The sequence below is a fragment of the Callorhinus ursinus genome, unplaced genomic scaffold (assembly GCF_003265705.2).
Source record: "Callorhinus ursinus isolate GAN/ISIS: 27379988/994484 unplaced genomic scaffold, GSC_fseal_2.0 scaffold46, whole genome shotgun sequence".
NCBI lineage: Eukaryota > Metazoa > Chordata > Mammalia > Carnivora > Otariidae > Callorhinus > Callorhinus ursinus.
In genome coordinates, this window is record NW_027397108.1 from 1,893,424 (window position 1) to 1,919,717 (window position 26,294).

Here is a 26,294-nt window from a genome sequence, read left to right on the forward strand (position 1 = left end):
TCACTCTCTGCTACCTTGATCAGCACTCTCTGAAACGTAGCAAACATCAAATGAGGAATTGTTTGGCTAAAGTGGGAGAAGACAGCTTTACAAGAGGGAAGCGACCCTGTTCCCTTGGTCCTCTGCTCGAAAACGCGGCTGCCACCAGCTCTTTCATCCTTCAGGGGGACATCTGGACGCAACTGCCTGATACAGAATGAAAATTCAGACTATGCTGTCAGAGACTGGTCAGGGATCGTTTCCTGATGTCACCTGGTGCTCGGGCAGAAGGCTGTTAAGGAACCAGCGCAGCGGTCAAGTACATGGCTGAAAAGTCACGCTGCCTGCATCTGAGAATCCTGCCTCGAACACTAACCAGTTCTGGACTTGAGGCACTTATATTCTTCAAGCTTCTCTCCTCTCACCTTCCAAAGGGAGATTATAACAAGAGCTTCCTCACTGGTTGTGGAAGGATCACATAAAACCCTTAGAATGTGCTCAGCACTGTTTTTATGGCTTCAACAGGCATGTACCAATGACGATAAAAACTGAGTGGTGGTTGTGCATGGGGCAGCCTTTGTTCACCCCAAGGTGAGGAAACAGGGTCCTAAATTCTCTCTCCTGCCTGGTATATTTGATATAGAATGAGTAGAAGTCTCATCCCTGCCTCCCTACAATTGAGGATCTTGTATTACATACATTACTTTCATTCTGTTTTACTGGGACTCTTCCAGTTGTAAGTGACAGAAACACAACTCAAATCAATTTAAGCATAAAATAGGACTTACTGGATTGTGCAACTTTGAAGTCCAAGCACTGGCTTCAGATCTGGTGAGATGATCTGCAGATTATGAATGACTAAACCCTGATGATCTCCTTTTTTCTGACGTATCACCCCCACTCCCTGCCCAGCCCCACTGTACTCCAGTTCTTGCCTGTGTTTGCCTTATGTGTTGTCTTATTCTCTCCTACTGCACACAAGGTCTTTGCATGGTTTGGTAGATGGCTCCCAGATAGCTCTGACTCATGCCTTCCTATTCTGTATCCCAAAAAACAAAACTCCTCTTCTTTCGGCCCCAGATGAACAAAGTCCTGGGGAAGAACTTGGAGTGACCCAGCTTGGGGCATGGAACTAAAGGTTGGCCCAGTTGCCATGGTTGGAGACACGTGGTTCTGATGGCTGGCTGGGTCTGCGGTTTATGCCCAACCATGTCTCTGCTGACCCACACTGAATGCAGTGGCGCCTATCCACAGAAGAAAGGGGGTGTTGAAAGAGAGCAATAATTGGACACTTTCACTCAGAGTACAAAATTCTCTGTGTCAAAGAATTTTCTCTCCCCAATTCGCATTGGGGGCACACACCAGAGCCTCAGGAAAGAAACGGAGTATAGTAATTGTTAATCTCTATTTTCTCCAATTTGTTGTTAAGAACTCAAGATATTGTATATTCTCCCCAACCAAGAGTTCATTTGTTTGTTTGTTTTCAACATTGAGACCCACTGAGCTAGAGGCTCCTTTGCTATGAGACAGGAGCATGGTGACCGATACTGGTGTGGTCCCCGTGTCTGAACCACATGTTCTGATTTCCACCCCTACTTAACTCATACCCTAAAGGAGCAGGGAAGTGGTCCACCTTGCTCCAACAAATGTTCTGTGCTCCTATTTTCAAGCCCTCTCCTCCCACTCTCCCCTCCCGCTCGAGAGCATTTCCAGTGAAGGGAATGCAGAGCACAGGAAAGAGTACAAACAACTATTTTCAAGACACAAACTTGGGATGAAATCTGGGCTCTATTACTTACAAGCTGTGTGAGCCTGGACAAGTTATGGTACCTGCCTGAACCTCACCTTCCTCTCCTGCAAATGAGGATAGGTTAGCTATTTCAAAGCCTCGTTGATAAGGTTAAGTAAGATATTGGGAAGCATATCTTCTGCTTCCAGACAAGATAAATTAACCAGATTTACCCTCCCACCTGAAACAAACCAACAAACGAAGAGAGGCAAAATACACGAAAAATTATTTTCAAGACACCATACATCAAGCAACAAAGGATTGTGATCCCTGAGAGATGGAGAAAAATGAAGGTAGCACTATGAGTGCCCCAGCTTGCTTCCTTGACAAGGCTTGCAGTCTGTGGCATGATGAGGGGGCCCCAGGGGGAACCTGGGGACTCTGTGAGTTGAGTCATTGAGCTGAGTATCCAGGGAGACCGATGCAGCTAGAGCGTGCAGACTTCTGTGACTCGAGTATGCAGGGCAGAATTTTGGAGAGGAAATAGCTGCACGTGGAGAGAACCCCAAGGATCAGCAAGACAGCCTTCCCTGAATACTCAGCAGAGTAGTGATCAGCACATGCAAGGGACGAAACATACTCAAAAGAAAGGAAAAAAGTCATCCAAAAGGATTAAAGGGAACGTTGTCTGGTACTCTCACAGGACCAGGGATAATGCCCTTTACCCCAACTAGACCTCTCATTTCGTGGGCACTGGGGAGAGTACTCAGGAAGGTCTTACTTCAGTAGTAGGGAATAATTAGCTCTAGATGGAGCACTGCTTCAAAACTGCCTGGCAAATCAGACATGCAAAGATCCAAAAAGATCAGCTGTTATCAAGAAACTTCGCTGCATCTCAGGAAAACCTCAGAAACATTTATCAAGGTGAAATTCACCACAGCTAGCATCCCAACATCACCAGGCCTTTAGTGAAACCAGAAAATACGACCCAAATGGCAAATAATGAATAAGCTGAAACCGACCCAGAACTGACACAGATGTTAAAATGAGCAGACAAGAACATTAGAACAATTATAACTGTATTCCAGATGTTCAAAAGTTGAGCTTTAATTGAAGATGGCTTTGACTTTAAAAGGCCTAAAAGGTATTTCTTTTTTTTAAAAAGATCCACATTGAGCTTCTAGAGATGAAATATATGGTATGTAAGATGAAAAATACACTGCATGAGACTGATTCCAGATTAGACACTGCAGAAGAAAAGATTAGTGAACTTGGAGCTATAGCAATAAGAACTATTCAAACTAAAACTCAGAGAGAAGGAAAAAAAAAAAAAGAAAAGAAGATCAGTGAACCAAAGGACAATTGCAAGCAGCCTAATATACGTGTAATTGTATTCCATGAAGAAGAGAATAGGTGTGGGCAGGAAGAATATTTGCAGAAATAGTGGTCAATCCCCCCTCAATTTTAATAAAAGCTATACACCTATAGATCCAAGAAACTCAATGTCCTCCTAGCACAAGAGACATGAATTAGTATACTGCAATCAAAACCTGCTCAAAATCATCAAGTTCATAATTGAAATATGCTTAAAACCAGTGATAAATGGCAATTCTTAAAAGTAGCCAGGGGCACCTAGGTGGCTCACTCGTTAAGCGTCTGCCTTAGGCTCAGGTCATGATCCCAGGGTCCTGGGATCGAGCCCTGCATCGGGCTCCCTGCTCAGCGGGAAGCCTGCTTCTCCCTCTCCCACTCCCCCTGCTTGTGTTCTCTCTCTCACTGTGTCTCTCTCTGTCAAATATATAAAATCCTAAAAAAAAAAAAAAGGTAGCCAGAGAACAAGAGACATGTTATGTACAGAAAAGCAAAGATAAAGATGAAAGCAGCTTTCTTATTGGGAACAAGGTAAGAAAGGAGACAGAGGGGCAGTCCAGAGTAAGACATCGGTCATGCCTTCTGTCTTCTTCTGTACCATCTGCCAAGGGCTGACCCGTTCACAGGGGTGATACTGGTTTCCCAGTCCACAGGGAGAGCAGAAAAGGAAAGAGAGTTTGTTCTAAGGAAGGAATCTACCTGACTTGGAAAATGCACACCCCACCAGCCACGAACTTAGTGCCAGGGCCATACGTGGCTGTGAGGATGCCTGTAAGCACAGTCTCTGACCTCTGGCAGTGGGAAAACAGAAGAACATGTACATACACGGCCAGGTAATCACCAGTACTGGCCACACTGCCCTATTCCCATTTAGCCTCTATCCGGCGGCTTCTTTATTTGGCCAATTAGCAAATGTGTGGCTATCTCACAAGACATCAGGCTCCATGAGGATAGAAACCAAGTCAATTTGACATATTCCTGCTTAAGACCTGGTTTCATTGTTGTCATCTTGTTTTTTGTTGCTTTTCCTTTTTTTTTTATAGTTTCCTCTATTTTATTTATTTATTTATTTATTTATTTATTTATTTTGCCTTTTGATATGTTATATTGAATATATATCTGTATTTTTTGGTTGATAATTTTTTTATTATTATGTTATGTTAATAACCATACATTACATCATTAGTTTTTGGTGGAGTGTTCCATGATTCATTGTTTGCGTTTAACACCCAGTGCTCCATGCAGAACGTGCCCTCAAAAGTGGGCTTATGGACATATAATTCACACACCATACAATTCACCCATTTAAAATGTACAAGCCAATGTATTTAGCTATATTTGCAGGACTGTGCAACAATTAACATGACCTAATTTTAGAGTTTTGGGCCTCCCAAAAGAAACCTCACACCCATTAGCAGTCACTCACTTTTCTCTCCCCTGTTTCAACGCTAAACAACAAGCAATCTACTTTCTATGTTTCAAATCCACAAAATAGCTACAAATCTCCATTCCTAGTACCTCGCGTGTAGTGGGCACTCCATAAATACACACTGGACATAGTTAAAATCTTTTTGTTGTCAGCATACATTCTCAAGTTAAAGATTCCCCCCAGGGATTTTTCAAAATACTTATTGCTACTTTGGTAAACTTTATCACTTTCTCTGGATGTCCAGAATAAACAAATAAAATCACACTACCTGGCAGCCGGTAATGATCTCATTTTGCCTCCACCACAGACATCTGTGAAGGGAACACTCATAGCTCCCATTTGACAGATGAGAACACTGGAGTCTGTCTCCCCTTCGCCCACAGGCTGATTTTGAGAACTGTTGACCCATCTGCTCAACACAGATCTGAGTCCTCAGCTTTAGCCAAGCCAAAAAACGCAAAATCCCCAAGTCTGAGAAAATGTTGTTTTAGCAGGACTTACTTCGGCCTGGGTGTGCAACCTGTTATATAAACAATATTTGTTTTTCAACTGAACCCTTACAACCTGCTGTCTGATCTGCCTGCCAACCACCCTCCTATCAGGCATCCTGCCTGTGCCATCATTTTCCCCAAAGTGACATAAATATCCACACCAACACTCAGGAAAACTGGACATCTTCACAGACAAGAATTTTCTGTTCCTTAAACTGTTTCCCAGCTTGCTCTCAAGCTGGCAAGATGCCTCTGTTCAATCACTTGATATTCTGACTTTTCTTATAGTAAACCCCGCAAACAACCAGGAGTGCAGGCACCCTCTCCGACTGTGTGGGTTCTGGGTACATAGAAACAGGAGGGCATTCGGGGCCCTGGATCCTCGTGGAAGGGCCTCACAGTTTGGATCTACGGGCTTTATTTCCATATAGCCACTTAAGGTAGCAAAACGAAAATAAAAATGTTTTGAAGTATCTATTTCATAGCTCCTGGTCCTCGCCCCCAGCCACAAAGTTGCCAAATGTTGCTGTCTGCACCGGCTCTCCTTTCCAACTGGTCCCTTTTCAAGGAAACAGTGGTCTTTGTTGCCAGACACCTTGTGGAAAGGATGGAGGAAACAAAGCGAGGCTGGCGAGGGCAGGAGTTGCCCAGGGCTGGGGCTGAGTGGCAGGCTGGTGCGAGCGTCTGCGAGGAGGGCTCCGAAGCCCCCCGCTCCTGTAGACTTTGATGTTGTGAAGGCCTGTGGACCACAGCCAGGGAAACTGAGATACACTGACCCAGTAACTGATTATTCATCTGTATCTCAGGAAGACCCAGCCTGGCAGGGGCTGACAGCTATTGTTATCTTTTGTCGCCTTTGGGGGTGGGAGCCAAGGAAGTGTGGGGGCAAAGATGCAGCCTTCAGGGACAGGGACGGAGGGAGGAAGTCATCCAGCCCGGAAGCTCATTGTTCAGGTATTCGCAAGCCTCCTTTTTTCTAATCCACGCTGAGATGGGCAGTGGCCTGAGGCAGAACCTGATAAGAAGGGGAAGACGGAGCCATGGATGCATGGGTGGAGGAGAAGGAAAATGAGTGGAGACACAATGGACACATGGAATTTCTGTGGGCTTAATGATTTTTCAATTCTGTGTGGGGTGGATAACATGGATGTACTGGAGTCCAGGGTGTGCACAAGTTTGGCTTGTTTTTTTTTTTTGTTTTTTTTTTTTGTTTTTTTTTAGGATCCTGATCCACCATGTTTTTGTTCCACTCCACGGTGACTTTCACTTATTTTAAAATACACTACCCTGAAAGAGCTCGTGAAATTTTATACCACTGTTCTCCTCAGTGCAATTTTCTTGTTACTTTTTGACAGATGAACAAATGTCTATGATAACTTTTGAGTAATAACTTCCATTGGTTGTTTTTCATGAGCATAATGGGCAAACAGTTCTAGGCTGGAGGAGAAAAGTTAGAGGCTGTCTAGGACAACGATTTTAACTTGGTGTGGATGAGTCTTATGGGGAGGGGAGAAAATGGGAAAGCACACATCAGATTTTCCCAGGAGAAAATTCATGCACACACTTAAAAATATTTTAAAACCATCTTGCTGCTTAGATTTAATGTTGTTCAAACAATTTAATCCATTTTGGAATTTTGAGGGATTGAGCTGTTTATGCTTATTAAAAAGGGAGCAATGTTGACTTAGTAACAACCTCTCTTTTATAGACAGGGAAACTAATCCCAGAGTGACTTGCAAAAGGCAATCCAGCTAGTGGAGGTGGTAGAACTGAGACTTGGAACCCATTACTGTGATTCCAAACTCAACCCACTTCTTGTGATATTCTTGGATTTGGTGGCTAGAAGTACCTGTTTTGGTATCTGTCCCAATTAGCTGTCTGCTAACAAGAGGAAAATGAGGATCCTCTGAGTGACAGTTGATATTCTACTAGATATAGTAATTGTTCAATAGATGTTATTAGAGTTAATCATTGTGCTAAGATATAGTAAGTGTTCAATAGAGGTTATTAGAGCCAATCATTGTGCTAAGCATTTTATATGTATCATCTCCTTCAAACTTCATAACAATATTATAATTTGGGTACTACAGATACCCTCATTTTGCAGGTAAGAGAGAGGCTCAGTATTTTGCATAGTCACACAGTTAACAAATGGCTTACTCTGTATGAGTACTCATGACAACTAAATGCAGAACCCGTACTCCTAATTGCTGGAACATAGGAATATTTAAGATCATAGTTGTTTGGGTTCTCAATGTGGGCTCCAGCTCGAGCAGAGTTTGAGTAGAATTTGACCATTATTCCTTCTCAGTGTCTGATGACAGCATGGCATGCATCATCATGTAGTGAGCTGCACATCACAGAGGGGAATCAAGTAGGTATAGAATGTCCACTGAGAGGGGTGCCTGGGGGACTTAGTCAGTTAAGCAGCTGACCCTTGGTTTCAGCTCAGGTCATGATTTCAGGGTCCTGCGTCCATCCCCACGTTGGACTCTACACTCAGTGGGGAGTATGCTTGAGGATTCTCTCTCTTCCCCTCTGCCCCTGCCCTGCTCTCTCCCTCTCAAAAAAATAAACAAATCTTACATTTAAAAAAAAAAAAAAAAAAGAATGTCCACTGAGAAAAGATGTCTCTGATCCAGGGTGAAGCCACCGACCTGAGGTCTTTTCCAACACTGGGTGTCCATGATGCTCAGGACTTGCCTCTTAGCTTTTGACCCATCGATCTTGGCTCTCCCACTTGTATCTTTCAGATCGTGGTGCGTGTCTGGTACCTTTGTCACAAGCATTTCTGCTGCGTAACTAATTGGCCATAAGGCACTTTTGCCATAAAAGATAAAATCATGAAAAGTAAAAGAGGGACATTCATTTAAAAGGACATAATGAAACATGAAAAATGAAGAACAAAATTAAATGCTATTGCAAAATGCAAAATATCTGAATACATTCCAAATGTATATAGTGTATATTCATGGCAACATTGCAAGTAACTTAATTTATTTTGTGGACTGTACCTAAGCATTTGTCTTCGAAGTCTTTCATTCATGGTCTACATTTTTTTTTTTATTGCTTGTGGATTCATTTTCTCGTTTGGCATGCCACTTTTTTTTTTTTTTTGAGAGAGAGAGAAAGCACAAGCAGGGGGAGGAGCAGACTCCCCAGGGAGCAAGGAGCCCGACGTGGGACTCGATCCCAGGACTCCGGGATCATGACCTGAGCTGAAGGCAAATGCTCTACTGACTGAGCCACCCCGGTGTCCCATCACTTTCTCTTTTTTTGCTAAAATTTCTTCACTCATTAAGAGAGGTATCAGTTTCCAAACACCATGCTGCACATTTGTAACTGAGCTTTGTGTAGTGCTGTGGAAACCTCTACACTGTTGTTTGTTCTTGGCATCCTGTCTGTCGATAGATGTTCCAAAGTTCTACAGGAAATATGGATTCATCACTGCACCACTGTGTGGACCATTATGAGGGCTGACATTTATATAATATAAAATGAAAGTACTCTGTCAATGGAGAAATGAAACCAAACTGTCAACCAGTTTTTTTTTAATCTTTTATAGCAAAATTGCCAACTCATTATGGGGCAAAAGTGCTGTGGCTAAGATGGTTATGGCAAAATTCTCTAGAACCATTCTGCTGCCTGTTGGTGTCACCAAGGTATATATGTCCTGACCATACTGCCAAGTTGTCTTCACAGGGTATGTGAATTCTAGAGAGAAGGACTTCTGAGAGTGCAGTGATGCCTTTTCTCAGCCCAGTGAATCAGGCAATAAATAGCATTGAAAGCGCAAGACTTTTGCATGAGTCCTAGCTGGTATGACAACATGAGGCAGGTTTGCTGTAGAATGCTGAAACCATACAAAAGTGATGACTCTTGCCTTGGAAGCTGTTGGCCACACAGACACCTAACAGCAAATAATCTGGAAGCACAGATTATTTGAACAGGAAACTTATCAAATAAAAGTCACCTTCATTGTGACCTATAAGAAAAACCAGAGACAGCAAGCAAATTGCTCTATGTCACACAGCAAGTTGGTGGTAAAGTCAGCACTAAAACTTCGACTGGGATACCTCCGGGATCTTCCTGAAGGCTCCTTCTATCCCTCTACCCGTCCATCGAACAAACTTCCATTAAAGGTCTTCTTTGCTGCTGTCTATACAAGATGATGGAGTTTGAAAGGTGAGGACTCCCCATTCCCTGTTTGGGGAGCTTATAGTGCAGCAGGGAGAGAAACATGTATCCAACAGTTACAGCAATTCAGTAAGAACTGCAATAAATACATATAGATTCTACAGAAAAAGAAGAAGGTGGCTGACTTTCCAGGGAAGGCATCCTGGAAGGAGTTATGTTTGAACTAAACTTTGTGGGATGAGTAAACAGCGCATTAGGCGAGAGAGTGGGTAACCTAAAAAAGTGGCACAGATATGTGAGCGGCTATGTGGCAATGAGAAAGAGAGCCTTCATCTCACATGGATGCTAAAAACAGAGGTGGAAAAAGCTTTACAAAGTAGAAACAATGGCTACCTTGAAAAAGATCTGGGATGTGGGAAACCTTCCACCAGAAGAATCCATGGAAATGTGGTCAGTCTGGAATAACTGTCTTAAAAACAACCTACAATATCTGAGGAGACCTATCTAATTTGCCCCAACACGTTTCACATCAGTGTGATCTTCTAAGATGGTTGTCAGCATCGGGAAGAAAGTAGGGCCCCTCCCTCTCGCTCGTGCCCACTCACTCCCTCTCTTTCTCTCAAAATAAATAATATCTTTAAAAAAAGAAGAAGAAAAAAGTGGGGGAGGACCAGGGAAGCAGAGCATTTTTTCAACCGTATTCTTCTGTGGAGGCAGCTATGGTTATGGTCGAAGCCATATATAATTTAGTGACACCAAGAGACACGTAATCTGAGAGAGACAGTAGGGACGCCAAGACTAATGTCTCAAGAGCCAAGAGGCAAGCTACAGAAAGCAAGTCTCATGAGCCATAGTTGTTGGTTCCATAGGTGGGCAGTATTAGTAACTCCAACTGACAATCCAAGAGTTCCTTTGGCTGGGCCCACCCTTCTATATGTAAAAGGCTCATTTCAAGGGGGTCCGAGGATCGCCATGAGTGGAAAAATATGTTCCATGTGGTTAGGGTGGTAACAGAATGGATAGCTCACTGCCCACTCTGAGAAGGCCCATATCCCTCAAGGAACTGACGAAGCTAAATGGTCTCTCCATCAAAGCTGTGGCATGGTGCCAAGAAAGCCAAAATGAGGAGTTTACAGTTCCAGAAGGGGTCACATGTCTCTTTGAGGAGAGAGTGACTGGATTTTCTTTCTTTTTAGCATGTCTCTGCCTAGATATGCTTCATTTTTTTTTTTCCAAAAGATTTGCTTCAGGTCAGCCAGAGAGAGGAGTTTTGCTTAACTCAAGATTTGGCACAGAGAGCTGGAGTGGAATAAATTTTGAAAGATCCAAAATGTGGGGTCTGGAATGACCAGCCGAAGTTATTCAACTTTTTTTTTTTTTCCACATAAAGTCAGTGACTACTGAAAAGGTATTAGTAAGTCTACACTGTCTACAATTATTTGACACATATGAGGAGCTACACAGCTCCCATTTTAAAATACATATACACCATGATGGTTAACTTTACTGTCAAAGTTGACTGGGCCACAGCGCCTAGATACTTGGTCCAACATTATTCTGGATGTTTCTGTGAAGGAGTTTATTGGATAAGATTGACAGTTTATATTGGTAGACTTGAAGTAAAGCAGATTACTCCCATGATGGGGGTGGGCCTCATCCAATCAGTTGAAAGCCTTAATAGTACAAAGACTAACCTCCCCCACACAAGAAGGAATTCTGCCAGATAGCTGCCTTTGAACTAGAAGTGCATCTCTTTCTGAGTCTTCAGCCTGCCAGCCTACTCTAGATTTTGGATGTACCAAGCCTCCACAATTGCATGAGCCAATTCCTTAAAATAAATTTCCTTTCGATCGATCAATTGATAGATAGATAGACAGACAGACGGACAGACACATCCTGTTGGTTTTGTCCTCTGGAGAACTCCAACACACACACACACACACACACACACACACACACACACACATGCACAGTCATACTGAGGACCTACTATACATCAGGCTCTATGCCAGGTTATTTATATCCATTTAATCCTCATAAGTACTCTACATCATACCTATTATCACCTCCATTTTGCAGATGAGAGAACTGAGGCTCAGAATGACCAGATAAACTCAATCAAAGTCTCACAGCTTGTAAGAGACAGAGCTGGAGCTTGAACCCAAGTCTATCTGACCACGAGACGGTGCTCAGTTCCTGACGTGATGACAGGTAACCAGGCGAAACGAACAAAGTAAGTGGCAGAACATGTGAAGGGAGAAGACCCACAAGTGTGGAATCACCTCGCAATAACCATCACCAGCAAGATCATCTGCAATTGGAAGAGGAGACAGGGCTGCCCTGGCAAAAGGGAAGCACAACCCAGATCCCTCTCACTCTGTGTCTCTGCCCATTCCCCACACTGCTGTGATATGATGGGTTTTTGCTGATTCTGGACGTGCCCTGGACGTTCAACATTCATGGCAGCCCAAAAGGATGACAATTAGGTTTCACATTAGCTTCCCTCACGACTTCATCATTGACTGTTTTTCTCTGTTGAGGTATTTGAGAAAATTACCCCAGACAGATTTCTGCAAAACATAGGACTTGGACATATTTCAAGTGAAGGACATTCCACTGAGAGCAAGCCTAAATACTGACTCATCCGAGGAAGTACGTTCTTGGGGTAGGACTGATGGGTACTGGAAGCTGAATCCCAGCTCTGTGATTTTCCTCTGGGTGGACATGGAGAGGGGGCAGTTCCCCCAAGTTTCTCCCCAGATCCCCCATGTCTGGCTTAGTTAAGGGTGGAGGAGAACAATTAGTCAGCCCCACTTCTCCACCCTTCCTCTCCCTGCTCATACTCTTAACTTTCCCTCGAACACACAGCGCTACCAACATGACTGGGAAGCCTTCACCCAGCTTTGACTGGGAGTGAAGCTTAACCATTCCTCTGCTTAGAAATCACCAACTCAGAGTGCCCAAGGATGAAGCCACTGGGGGCACCTTTGTACCTAGAGACACAAATTCGATTATTTCAGTATTCGCATGACCCCCCCATTCTCCGTGAGCTTAGATAATCCAGTGTTGACCAAATGACTGTCCCTCTTGCTCTCCATAGTGTGAACATCTATTTCCAGCATCCCCCAGATTTCCCACTGATGTGTTTGCATCCCATACGTGGCTCACTGCTCTCCAGCTTTGATTCTGTTTTGTTTTTATTTCCCCCTTTGTATAGTCTTTAAGTAGTCCCTGATGGTGTGTGTGTGTGATTTCATATCATGAGAATGGTGTGGCCCATAGCAATGAGGCATTAGGGTGTTTCATAAATCAGCCACAGTTTGGGAAAACGATGACAAGTGTGATTTATAGGCTCTTTCAGCTCTGATTTCCATATAGGTTTTCTCTGATTCACAATTATTCCTTGGAGGAGTAGAAAGTAAAAGAAAGTACAGTGTGGGTGGTAGGTTCCCTCCCCAGAAATTCACGATAGTCATCATCTCCATATAGGAAAGCAGATATTTATGCTTTCCAATGGAGGAATGTTGTCCATGGTAACTGGGAAACTCTCAGAGCTGGAAGAAGTGAGCCAACTAAAGTTCATTTTCTCTCAACCTGGGTAAAGCAAGACTAGTTTTACATATTGGTCAAGAGAATTAGAAAATTACCAATAATTTATGACATAGCAAACCCCCAGAACGTAACTTAACTATCAATATATAAACTGAATATACAAATGTCAATGATCAACTTTTGTTGAAGGGGAAGCAGAAAATGTGATTGGTTTTACCAAAAGACGGCTTTTTTTTTTTTTTAACACACATATGACTTTTGGCCTATTGGCCTAAGCTAGAATGGACAATCTAATTTATCTTCCAAATTAGGGCCTTTTTAAAAGTGAAGAGGGGTGTTTCTAATTATTCCAGTCAACAGAGGGAGTCTCTGCCAAACTGGATCCTGCTGTGAGCCTTATCACAGGTCATGGTGATCACTGTGCCCTCTGCCTCATCACTAGACCCTTAAAGAGCAGGGATCAAGATGTCTTGGTTGTCTTGATTGAGAGCATGTTTTATTCTCTGCTAGGGACTAAGAATATGTTTGCATTGAATGAATGACACACTGAAGTGGGAAATAAATTCACCCAGGTGCCTGGCATAGGTAAACACTCAACAAATTATACTAATAAGTGTTTTCTAAATAAAAATATGAATATCATCTACCATGGTGTAGATGGCCAGCATCTTTTGCAGATGCTCAAAATCAGTGGTTTTGGGGGACACTTTAAGAGTTTTTATTATTTTTTTCTCACTGTGTCTCTTCTTGTATTTTCCAAATGTAATCTTATGGAGAACCCCAATATATAAGACAGATAAAAGCAAGTATGTGTGGTTTGGAGAAATGCTCCTTGGCATTTGCAGTACTCCCCAAGCACAGCTTCAGATCCAGAGACTTTACTTGAGCAAAAGTCAAGCTCTGCAAGTCTAAATAAACCCTGATTAAAATGTTAAAATACCAACTAAACACGATCTGAAGAACGAATCCCAATATCTGAGGCAAGTTCAGAAGGACATTAAAGATGAATCAAAAAGAAATATTTGGCATTCACTGGGTTTTTGGTTTTCTTTAAAGTCCAATGCACATGACACAGCAAGTTGAGTCCTGAGTGATCCCTTCAGCCGAACCCAGGGATAGAGCAGAACAGAAAGCAAAAAAGACCACAGCCTTGTGCGGTGTTTGTCGTCAGGTTCTTTTGGACCTAAGAAAACATTCAGTGGAAAACAGATTTTCTGAATGAGCTCTGTGATATTTTCTGAAACTTGTCCTTCTGTCTGTCCTGCCAAGTCCTTGCTTTGACTCTGTAGGCTATGTTGAGAGTTCTCCTTACCATACAATGCAGTCAATACAAAGAGGAAAAAGAGACAGATGTGTTGCCCATGCCGGGTGTCTCTCCTCCCCTCCACGTGTTGTTCCCTCCGCTGAAGACATTCCTTCTTGTTGTTGAACTTAGAGGCGTCCTTAAGAGAGTCAAATCCAGTGCTACCCACATCCTAGTCTGTTTGGGCTACTAAAGCAAAATACCATGGACTGGGTGGCCTACACAACAAACAGTTATTTCTTGCAGTTCTAGAGGCTGGAAGTCCAAGGTCAAGGTGGCAGCAGATTTGGTTCTTGGTGAAGGTCTTCTTCCTGGCTTGCAGACGGCTACCTTCTCACCGTGTCCTCACATGGTGAGGAGAGAAAGCTCTGGTGTCTCACCCTTTTCTTAGAAGGGCACTAATCCCATCACAAGAGCCCCAGCCTCGTGAGCTCATCTACACCTAATTACCTCCAAAGGCCCCACCTCCCAATACCAACCCATTGGGGTAGGGCTTCAATATACAAAGTTGGGGCGGGGGAACACAGACATTCAGTCTATAACAACATCTTTTAAGAAGCCTTCCCCAAATGCCTAGAAATTTAAGCAGATACAGGCGCTATGCGTCTGTGACCTTTTGTACTTAACTTGGATGGTGTGCACAGCACATATTATCGCTGTGAATGTGACTCTCTTATCAAGCTGTGAGCACCTTGGTGGCAGACTGTGCATCTTTACTGCTGTCTCCTCAGCAGGTAGGGGGCAAAGTGGTCACCCAGTGGTGGTCAGTGAACACTTGGGAAGAGCACAGAAGGGAGCAGGGTGGCTCTTGTCTAACTCAGGCTACTCCTCACTCAGCTCCATCTTTCCTTTCAGCTTGCGTGAACTCCAGCTTGACTTGGGGCTGCCTGAGTCCCAGCAGGAATGTTTGCAGTACCCAGACATCCCGTAGTTGGTGAGAAGTTCCAACATGTCCACCCAGAAATTAGAAACCCGAACACCCCTGATGCTTCACAGCATTTAGTATGTTATGGTTTTTGAACCACAGTCTGAATTGGATACATCTGTCTCCAAAAGAACTTAAATTCCAACAAGAAAGTCCAGGAGGAAAATAGTGTCCTCACATTTACAAGGCGGGTTCCTGAAGTGTGAATTTTTCTGTCTGGTTAGGATTGCTTCCTTACGGTTGGGACACCCAGGCTGATGCATTCTTACTCCGTCATCAGTACTCTTAAAGGAACTGCTTCATTGCCAAGGTTCTCTGTGAGTTTTAAAGCGCAAGCTTGCCTTACGATCATTTTTTTATATGCAGTCTCCAAGGTCCTTCAGTGTAGGGAAGACATGCCTTTTCAAAAGCTTTCAAATAAAAGGTAATATGTTTTTAGAAAGTCTCGATTATTCCTGTGCTTTGAACTGGCCCCTAATATTGATAGTGATAATAAAGACAGGGATTACAATAGTTACCATTTGGAGCACGGACCATTTGTTTCCAAGGAGAAATGAAGTAAATGCATGCAAAGCTGCAGAATCAGCGACTCACAATCACACTAAAATACAGGTGACCAAGAATTATGTCTTTTTTTGAGGACAGATTGCAATAGAAAGAGGTGGCAGGAAGCACAGATGAGGGGAAGGATGTTGAACCAAGGACCCTGGGTGACTGAAGGGGAAGGTAGACATCATCTCTTCTCTGGTGAGCAGATGGCCCCAATGGTTAAGGCTTGTTGCACTCAAGATTAGGGTGGATTAGTAAAGGGTGGATTAGTAATTGTGACATTGTCCTATAGCCTGGTCCTGTTACTTACTCCTTTGTTCCTTCAGCAAGCATTACTGTGTCTGTCCATTGTCTAGGATTAGATAAAATGCCTAATTTAAACAAATACCCCTCAGCATCTCATAGGTTAGTTTTTAAGAAAAGGAATGCTTCAGTAAGTCACCAACAACCCATTCTATTTCTATACATGCAGCTTAAAAATCTGTTCATTAAAAAGAAAGAACTCGTAAATCATCATTTCACCATTTTGCAGGGCCCCAGGGTAAACCCCTGTAGGCATCCCAAACCCTCACATCCCTTCCTTTTATGTCACTGAGGCCATGCGAGCCCACCCCAGGCTCTTGGACCACTCCAAAGCCATTGGTAAAAGAATTGAAGGAGGCTTCAGTTCAATACATGATGATCTGATTCTACTCAGAGACCCCGCTCTGAAAATAAGGTTTCTGCGCTACCCTCCACTATGACTCAGCGCCTGTGGCCCAGCACTGTTCTGATAAAGACATGAGCCCCCCACCCCCAGGACTATTGCTATGCCTTTTGTTTTTCCCTTTTCCCTTTTTGCAGTGGCTCCTCCTGATTGTCATGCCTCTAGGAGGCCCAGTGCCTGCTGGAGTTTCTGGGAATTACCTCTTCTTGTGAGAACACACAGTGATGTGGGATCTGTCATCACATCCCCTGCTTTCATTGAAGAAAAAAAGAAAAGAAAAGAAAAGAAAAGAAAAGAAAAGGAAAGGAAAGGAAAGGAAAGGAAAGGAAAAAGAAAAGAAAAGAAAAGAAAAGAAAAGAAAAGAAAAGAAAAGAAAAGAAAAGAAAAGAAGAGAAAAGAAAAAAGAAAAGAATGGAGTTGTACTCTGGGCTCAGAGCTGCTTTGTATTTTTTTCCTTTGAGCAAAAATTAAACTTTCTTCTTGAAGGGGTAAAGGAAATCTTCCAGTTAAATAAAAGGTTCTGAATGAGACTTCTAATAATACCAAAATCCTAATGGCCAATGAATATTTGTTAGTACTGATCCGAAAACCCACAGAACAAATATCCCATGTCTGTAAAACTTCGAACCATACAGATTCTCCTCATCAGGAAAGAAATTAAGGAAAACCAAACAAATCCAGATCATTCTCAATGCCACAGTTTTAATCAGTAACATTTAGGTCATCTGAAATAGAATGTCCAGCATAGAGACAGAAAGAAAGATAGATAGACAGACAGATAGGCAGACAGAGAGAAAGAAAGAAAGACAAATGGTGGTGGGTGGGTGGGTGGTTGGATGGATGGATGCACGCATAGGTAGGTGGATGGATGGACAGATAGATAATTAATGATTAGTTTTGTCTGAATGAGCTGACATGTTCCTTCTCCATCACTACCAGTACTCTGAAGTCATCCTAAAAGGAGATCTGATGTGACACACCAGCTAAATACCAGAAAAGAGATTTCAGTATGAGGAACTGTATCATTCTCTCCATGTGCACTCACCAACCAGGATGGGAATATGGAAACTGGCAGAAAGATGCTATTCTCATGGGACAGGCGCACGCCTTGCTAGGATGTGGGCGGAATCAGAACCCTGGTGATCAGCAGTCTCCTCACTCCTCTTGACTCTGGATCCTTTGAGGAGCTGAGGGTTTAGTTGGCCTTCTCTGCCTAAGAAATCCAAACCACCAGAAACTCACAGAGCAGAAGTGAGGTCTCTGGCAGGAATTCCGCTACCTGTGTCCTGAACGCTGAGCATGGAGGAGTATATCTGACTTCCTCCTGCCTGCCCCATCGACCCCTCCAGAGGCTGGCCAAGGCCCATCTGGAGTGAAGAGAGACAGAGTCATTGGGAAGGGAGGAGGAGGTGCTGACGGTGAGTTACAGCCTCCCTACACCGTCAAAGCGGCAGCTAAGGAAAAAAAAATCTGAGAGGCAGGCCTTGGGGAAGTGAGGATAATGCAGAAACAGGCCAGGGAGGGCAGGGTGGGAGTGTGGAGGGCGTTTTGCATTAGATTAATAGAAGCAAAATGGAAAACATAAAGGGATACACGCAGGTCATGGTTGAGAAAAGGTTGGCCCGCTCATGAGCCTCCCACGAAGATGACATGTGAGCTTTCTTTGTAAGGAACCCAGAGGGAAGCTCGGGGCAAGCAAGCTCCCATTTATGCAACTTTCCCAAAATATGTCAGTCATGCTCAGGCTAGTCTCCACTCTGGTACCATTTTTGCAGAGACGCGAGCATCCGGAATTCATCCTCCTCTTTCAAATGACCCATGGCAAGAATGCAATCACATGCCAGTTCAAATGATAGATAAAGACAGGATATTTTAAGCACCTATCATGTGCCAAGCAGTTTCATCTTGTGAGGCAGACACTCATCCCCATTTCACAGATGGGAAGATTAAGGCTCAAGGGTAAGTCTAGGTTTCATAATGAATCAGAAGCAGATCGAGATTTTAATACCAGCAGCCCCAGCCATACCAAGTTCCAAAGACTGTGTTCTTTCCACCATAGTCTCTCCCTGAATTAAAGTCAGGAGGGGGCTGAGAACAAGGGAGGAGAGCAAAGTGGCATGCGGTAGTTTCTAAACTACTACTAGTGCTCTATAATTTTAACACAAAATGGGAATAGGTATACTATTAGAAGACAATTTTGCAGGGCACCTGGGTCGTTCAGTTGGTTGAGTGTCTGGCTCTTGATTTTGGCCAGGTCATGATCTCAGGGTCCTGGGATTGAGCCCCATGTTAGGCTCCGTGCTCACGGGGGAATCTGCTTGAAGAGTCTCTCCCTCTTCCTCTGCTCCTCTCCCCACTTATACTCTCTCTCTCTTTCAAATAAATAAATAAATCTTTAAAAAAAGGAGAAGAAGACAATTTTGTGTGAGTCTTACACGTTCCTGCACATCTTGTGAACAGAGATACTGTCTTTGTTAGGTACCATCTTTTTAAGGATATGTAGCAAACAGCCTTGGAAAACAGAGATAGTGTCTTCTTCTGGAGCTGTGGGCAGCCATGCTTACTGGCCAGGGTAAAGACTCACGTTCCCTAAGCTGATGGTTCCTCTTCTGTGACACACCCTAGAGCTTGTGATGTGGCCCCTGGCCCTTTGTGCATTGCCCTGTGAGAGCCAGGGCAAGGGAAGCTGACAGAAACATGAGGCTTATGCTGTCGCTGTGCCTGGGGTAATATAGTTCTTGATTGGTGACCCCTGAGTCTCCTGAGTCCAGCCAACATCCATGAATCCTTGGCAGATTCACCTGTTAGCTTGCAAGCAGGGTAACAGCTCAGACCCCACAACACTGGATGCTTCCCTGGGGAAGCAGGGAGTGGACGGAGAAATCCAGACGTATATCCTGTCTTCTGGCACCGAAACAAGGTCCAGATGGGAAGACTAAGGCCCCTATGTGGCATAGCAGAAAGCGTTCAGCTATCTAGTGCATCCTCTGGCGATGCAACCATGGAAGTATCTGGGATAGGGATACAAATGGCCCCCACTTCTGAGAAATCAGTGTACATGATTTCATGTCTCATTTCACAATAACTCCACAGAGTAGGGATTATAACTCTCAGAAAGGAAACTAACCCGTGTTGTTCCCAAGCTGGTGCCCAAATCTATCCAAACCCATGCCTGCCATTAGCATGCTAGAAGACTCTTTCTCTGCCACCAGTGAATTCATGATTCTTCAAACATACTCCCTTTCCATTCCTTAAGAAAAATTCTTTAGACAAAGAACGATGTGCTAGTAAAAAGAAGCAATCGCCATTCGGGGTAGGGAAAAAAAAAAACCAACAACCCTGTTTAGTTAATGAGGAACACTTGTTCAAGCAAAGAAGCTCTCTGGGGCAAATGAAACTATTTTTTTTTCCTTAATTATCTGAAGTCCATGTTAGGGTAATCCAAACCTCCCCACAGAGAGGATGCAGTCTGTATAACCCCATTCCATATTTTTCCCTTTTTCCAACTGCAGGACATATGAGGACCTGGGAGTGACCCTTTTGGAGCAAAAGAAGCCAGGACGCCAATACGCATAGACGGTGAGGGGCCTTTTCCTGGGCCAAGAGATATAAGCAAAGCCCTCAGTTCATGCTACAGTCAGGAGTGAGGTCAAGGTACACATGTGGGCCTGCCCCCTGCTTATGTGACTTGGAGAACAGTGTGCCGGCCGTCCTCAAGGTGTCCTGCCTTCTGACAAAGCCCACTTTGAGAGGTGCTATGCAGCCCTTCTGGAAGGGTGGAGAGAGCACTCAGGCACTATGGTCAACAAGGTGGGCTCCCGCTGGGTCTGTCACCAGTTGAGGGATGCAGGAGAAGCCCCTCACCCCCTCGGAGACGCTCATGCCATGAGCAGGAGCTCTTAGCCCGAAAACATTATGATCAGGTGGCAGAATCACTGCAAATAACAAGCTACTGTATTGGTCTCCCAGGGCCGCCCTGACCAACTACAGCAAAGAGGCGGGTGTGAGACAGCAATTTGTTCTCTCACGGTTCTAGGGGCTGGGAACCCACAGGTAAGGCACTGGCAGTACCATGCTCTCATTCCCAGCTTCAGGTGATGGCTGGCCATCCTTGGCCTTCCTTGACCAGCTGCTACATAACCCCAACCTCTGCCTCCCTCACCACACGGTTCTCTTCTGTGTGTGTGTGTGTGTGTGTGTGTGTGTGTGTGTGTGTGTGTGTGTCCCCGTGTGGCCTTCTCCTCCCCATGTGTCTGTGTCCTTTCTCCTCTTCCGAAGGTCATGGGTTCTATTGGATTAGCGCCCCCCCCACTATGACCTCATCTTAACTTCCATCTTAATTGCACCTGCAAAGACTGTATTTCCAAATGAGGTTACATTCACAGGTACCAGGGGTTAGGGCTGGAATGTATATTTTGCGGGGATGCAGTTCAATGCACAACAGTTATTAATGATAAGGTGCCCGTTTGTGAGCAACACAGTTACCTGCAACTATTACAGTAGAACAAAAATACAATGATGTCATGTTCATGCATTTGTACTCTCTCGTTTTCGCCTACGCTACAGGCATGCTGGCCTCCTTTGACTTCCCTTAAACATGCCAGGTCCTTTGACCCCTAGGGTCTTTGTTCCTTCAGCCTAAAAACATGCTTCCCAGGATCTGTGCGTGTGTGACTTCTTCAGGATCTCTGTTTAAATACCACCTGCTCCGTCAGGTTTTCCCTCAGACCTTCTTTATCTTCTACCTGGCCAGTCCTTTCATCTCCTTGGTAACATTCAGCATGTGTACATTACATATATACATTTTTGTTCAAGGACCACCACCTCCCACTCACAGGTGTGTCAAATGTACGTGGGCAGGAGTTTTAGTCTGTTTTTCTTATCCTGTACACACCAGCTCTGTTCCTGGAATGTAGTAGAAATTCAAGAAACACCTTTGAGTCAATGAATGTATGAGGGAGAGGGTCAGAGAGAGTGGGGTGCACTCACAGCCAGCACCAGGAATGACTCCAGTAGCCCCTGGTTGGCGTGCACCATCTCCTGCCCATTACACATCAGTATTTGGTCCTGGTTAGACAGCTGGGGTCCTAGCGCTGCCCCTTCCCCGCAGCTCCTGTGTGAACCCTCAGCATGTTCCTTAGCCTCTTTGAGACTCCATAATATGGACATGTGGTTTGGCTTCATGAGATCATTGTATAAATCATTCCTTCAAATAAACATTTATTGACTCCCTTGTTGGGCGCCATGGGAAAATAGGAGAAGGCATATAAAGCCCTTACAAGGTTTCTGGCAATGTTGGAGGTGTTGGGCAAGTGGCATTTTGCTCAGCTGAATACCTTATATGAAACGGCAGAGTGAAGGAGGAGATCCGCCAGGTATAGTATGAAGATGACCAGAGAGACCAAATACCCTCAGCATCCTTTCTCAGGAGACTGGAGGTGTCGCGCTCTGCTGCAGCGTAACCAGAGAAGTCTCCACTCAGCAGCTGGAGGAGGGTGAAGAATGTGAGGACAAAGAATATGAGGGACTGTTACCCAAGGAAAGCATTGTCATCATTCTTCTGGGGTCTCCTGGGGGTAGGAGAGTCGGCACCGCCAATTCCAGACGTACCAATCCTATCAGGCAAAGGTGAGTGCTGGGAAGGTGACACGGACAAGGATGTGTGGAACAGCACAGACCTCAGAATCAACACTGGGTACGAATCTAGTTTCTCCCACTGAACTGCAGAGGATGGGGCCAAGAACCATATTCATAGCGCAGGTTCATTTGGGGGCGACAGGAACACCCCCTGTGTACCACAGCCGACACTGAACACTCGATGACATGATTTCATATAATCCTCCCATTGACTCGTTGAGTCCGGCATTAACGTCCCCATTTTGCAGATACAGAAAACGACTCCTGGGAGAGGAGTTAAATTTCCCAAGGACAAGCAGCTGCTGAGTAGAGCATTCCTCAGCCTGCATTCCTTCCACTCCTGACACTCCATACCCCTCCCGTATCCAGGATTCCTGGGTGTGGCGTTTTTGAACCTTAAACAGGCCAAATTTCTAACTGGGTCTTCAGGGTGTCAATGTCTCCTTGAACATGTTTATTTCATCACTTTTGGGAGGGCACAGAGTCATCTGAGTTTATTGGCACAGAGGGCTCCCTGCAACAACCCTGCCCTCTGATAGGACTCCATTCTGTCAGAACCACATTCAGGAAATAGCATTTTATCTTTGGGAATGAAAGAAGGGAGACCTCGAAGCAATGAAACCAGACCAGGGCTTCTCAAGCTCAGCACCACGGGCACCCGGGGCTGGACAATTCTTTCTGGTCGAAGCTGTCCTGTGCATTGCCGGACACTGAATGCCTCTACCCACATACCAGCTGCACCTCCTCCCCCAGTTTGTGACAATGAAAAATGTCTGCAGATATTGCCACAGGTCCCCCGGGAGGGGGCTGGTAAAAATCACCCGATTGCAAAACAGCAAACTAGACAAATACGGCTTCAGATTCTTAGTCTGCAACTTCTGTGGCTTTGGGAAAGTTGCACACTCTCCTTGAGCCTCTGCTTTCTCATGTAAAGAATAGAGACGTTAATTCCTATCTCGCAGAGTCACTGTCGGAATTGACGAGATAATGCATGCAAAGTACACTGTATGTGGGCCCTCAGTAGGTGAGCAGGAAGCTCAGAAAGGACTTCTAAAAATAAGTACTTCTTTCTGCAAGACTTTCAATTAGCTCTCATAATGCCCACATTAGAGAATCTTGTTTCCTTTATCCCAGGCAAGATATGCTCTTTCAAATTGTTGCTGCCCATCCCATGCAAGTTGCTTTAATATTTATGAATAATGTCTATCAAGTATGTTGTGCTCCTGGTCTTTTCATGGTTTTATAAAACAACATTATTGAGGTATGATGGACGTACAGAAAGCTGTGCATATTTAATGCAAAAATTTGATGACTTCGGAGAGGAGTATAACTCGTGAAACCATCACCACAGTCTGTGCCATAAACATGTCCATTATCTCCTAAAAATCTCCTTTTGATCTTTAGGACAGTCGTACAAGGAGGGTGGCGCCACCACCATTTAAAAAGCAAAGAATCAGATTCAGAGACATTAAGCAACTTACCCAGGATCACACAGCTAGAAAGTAGGGTTCAGACTCTCACTCTACACCCCAAGATATTTCTAGTATCTTATCTTCCTTCCACACATCTCCAACAGGCACTTCCTGAGTTCTGTACTGAGGACAGAGTCTCTTTCATTAAGCGTTTGCAAGGAAAAGTAAGCAATTGCCTTAAGTGGGATGAATGAAGTTTACGTCGGGGGAAGAACAAAGGGTTACAAAAACACAGAGCAGACATATTTACCTCATCTGGAAGGTTCTAGAAAGCTTGCTAACAGAGAAGATACAAAGAGAATTATAAAAAAACAATTTGGAGTTAGCCAAATGGGAAGAGGGAAACAGTCCAGATAAAGTGAATATGGGTGCAATTTCCTACAGTCAAAGAGAACAGGAAGGAAGTAGTTCAAAATGGGTGAAATTTGGAGGGCAAAGGGAGGAGAAGTAAAGGATGAGAGGAGAGGTGGGCAGGGGCCAGACGACCAAAGCGTGTGCCTATTTGTGGTGTTCAGAGCTCTTCTGCTGGGTCAGGGGTCTTCTTGGATGTTTCAACTCTCCCCTATGTCCTGCACTTCACACCAATCCCCTAAAATCTCTCTCCAGCAAAAAGACCTAAGGCAGAAAAATGAACAAGACTGTTAGACTTTACGTGGAACCTGTGACAAGCCATACACCAGCAGGCTCTTCCCAGAAGCCCCTCTGGAAACAGACACACCAGCTCAGCAAGCCAAGCGGAGGCAGGGCCCCCAACAGGCTGATAGGGAGGAAGATGGGCATGCCCATTTGGAAGGCTGGGCAGCCCCAGTAGGGTGACTCTTGGCACAGATTTCTGAGCCTGGATCTCTGCTGATCTTGTGGGCCATCACTTCCTGAGGAGGAAGGTTCTTCAATGGCACCCTCCAGCACTTGAGAGTTTTTCATCACGACCAGCAGCTCTTTCCCCCACATTTTAAAACTTTCCAATAAGATATGTCAACACCATTTCAGACTTGGGAAACCTAAGCTATCTAATTGGCTGTTACACAATGTGTCTATGTATGTGTCTGTGTCTGTGTCTGTGTGTGTGTGTGTGTGTGTGTGTGTGTGTAAAACATGGCCACTGGGTGGAAGGCAAGCCTGGTGGCTTTATCTCCTACCCCACACATCAAACACAATGGGTGCCTGGCCAATGGCAGGGGACAGGAAAAGGAATTGTATAGCCTATGGTAGCATGAAAATGTTTAGTCTGCTCTCATTTTTCACAGCTCCCATTACCACTGATAAAAATATGCGGTGTCCAAAATATCTGGGGATTAGTTATTCCCACAATATATTATGTTGCATTTGTTCTCACTTTGAAAAGAGCATGGCAGGTTGGGAAAAGAGTGCTCTAGGGAAGGAGACAGTGACCGATTTGGAAGTGAGAGAGTGCCATGAGATAAACTCACTCACACGCACACTGAAGTCACACATTATTCAAGTATAAGGTTTTAAAGTCATGACCTAAATAACAAATCCTATATAATATAAAATTACCCTTGAAAAACTCCCTAAAGAGGGAAGAAAATAGAAAAGTGTGAGAGGAGAAGTAACGTTTTGTTATCAGGGACGCTGAGGGCTTGGGGTTGATATGTTGCTCACTATTAGGGACAAGCATGCTGGGGTGATGGTGGGGGCGGGGAGGGAAGGTCAGAAGATTCTTCTAGATTATTCTATGCTGCCCAACCAAGTTTCTGGAAAGGAGATGGGAGTTTCCACTGCATGTCTCCCAGTCTCCACTGATGAGCACGCATAATAAAGTGGGCGTAAGCCTGTCTAAAAAAAAAAAAAAAAAAAGCCTAGAGCTTTCTCCAACTAAATACCAAAGATAGTCAAGAAATTATTTCTTTGTTATCATGTACAACAGGCTTTGAAAGGAGGTTGTGTCTGGCTGACTCTGGGGTCTCTAAAAATCAACCTGACCCTCTCATCAGGAAACATACGTGAAGTTTTGCATTTAATTTTAGGAGTTCATGGCTCCCTCCAAGACCACCCGTGGACCTTCCTCTAGAAAGAAAAGGTTTGCTCAGTAAATTAATTATGCATGGAAATTACTCTTTGAAATAAGTAAAATTCCTGCCTCCAAACTTCTTCGAAATGGTTTTGTTTCTTATGGAAAAGTTCCCATTTTGATAAAGTCACTAAGAAGGTTTATTGGATGATGCCAAAGAGTCACCTCTGGGATTTTCACTCTTCATCAAGGTGTCATAATGAGTAAGTCCACAGGAGAAGTTTCAGGGGAGCTGAAAGGTTACACTCGTTTCTCCCTGGGTGAATCCGAACAAGACACTTCCCCATCTCGAGTTGCAGTGTCTTCATCAGTAAAGTGAAAGGATTGTGCCATATAATCTCTAAAGCTCCTTCCAGCACATGAGAGAGTGAACGCTTACATCCCAGACCCTCCAGAAGTTCTGATAAGCCTTCCCCCGAGAGAAATCAATAGTTCAATGTTGACGTGCGTGTGTGAACGGAAGAGCAAGATCTTTCTGCAGACAAAGCAAGAAGGAACAGAGGCTACGTTTCGATAAAGAACTGAAAATAAATAGTTGTCTCATTTTCCCTTCAGCCTCAGCTTTGAGCATTAAAAACTATCCTTGAGTTTAAAACGTTCCTCAAAAGTATCAACAGTGGTAGAAAATTAACCGTAATGAACTGCAAAAGATCTCTCACAAAACACCCGAAGGTAAGGCAGGGGTGCATCTCTGTTTTCCTCCTGGTGCCTCTGGTGACTTGACCACCCCTCCTATTAACTATTACTTTCCTCGTAAGAGGAAACCAGGCCAAAACTGCATAGGAAGGGAAGAAGAAAAGGAGAATCATCATTTGTTGGTAATTATTATGGGCCAGGAACTGTGCAGATGTCATTTCACTTCTCACAGGGCTTTATTTGAATAATGGGGAAACGGAGACCTGGGGGTGGTAAGAAGTGTGCATCACATCACGCAGATAGAGCACACCAGAAGAGAGACAGCAGCCCAGTTCTCCCTATTCCC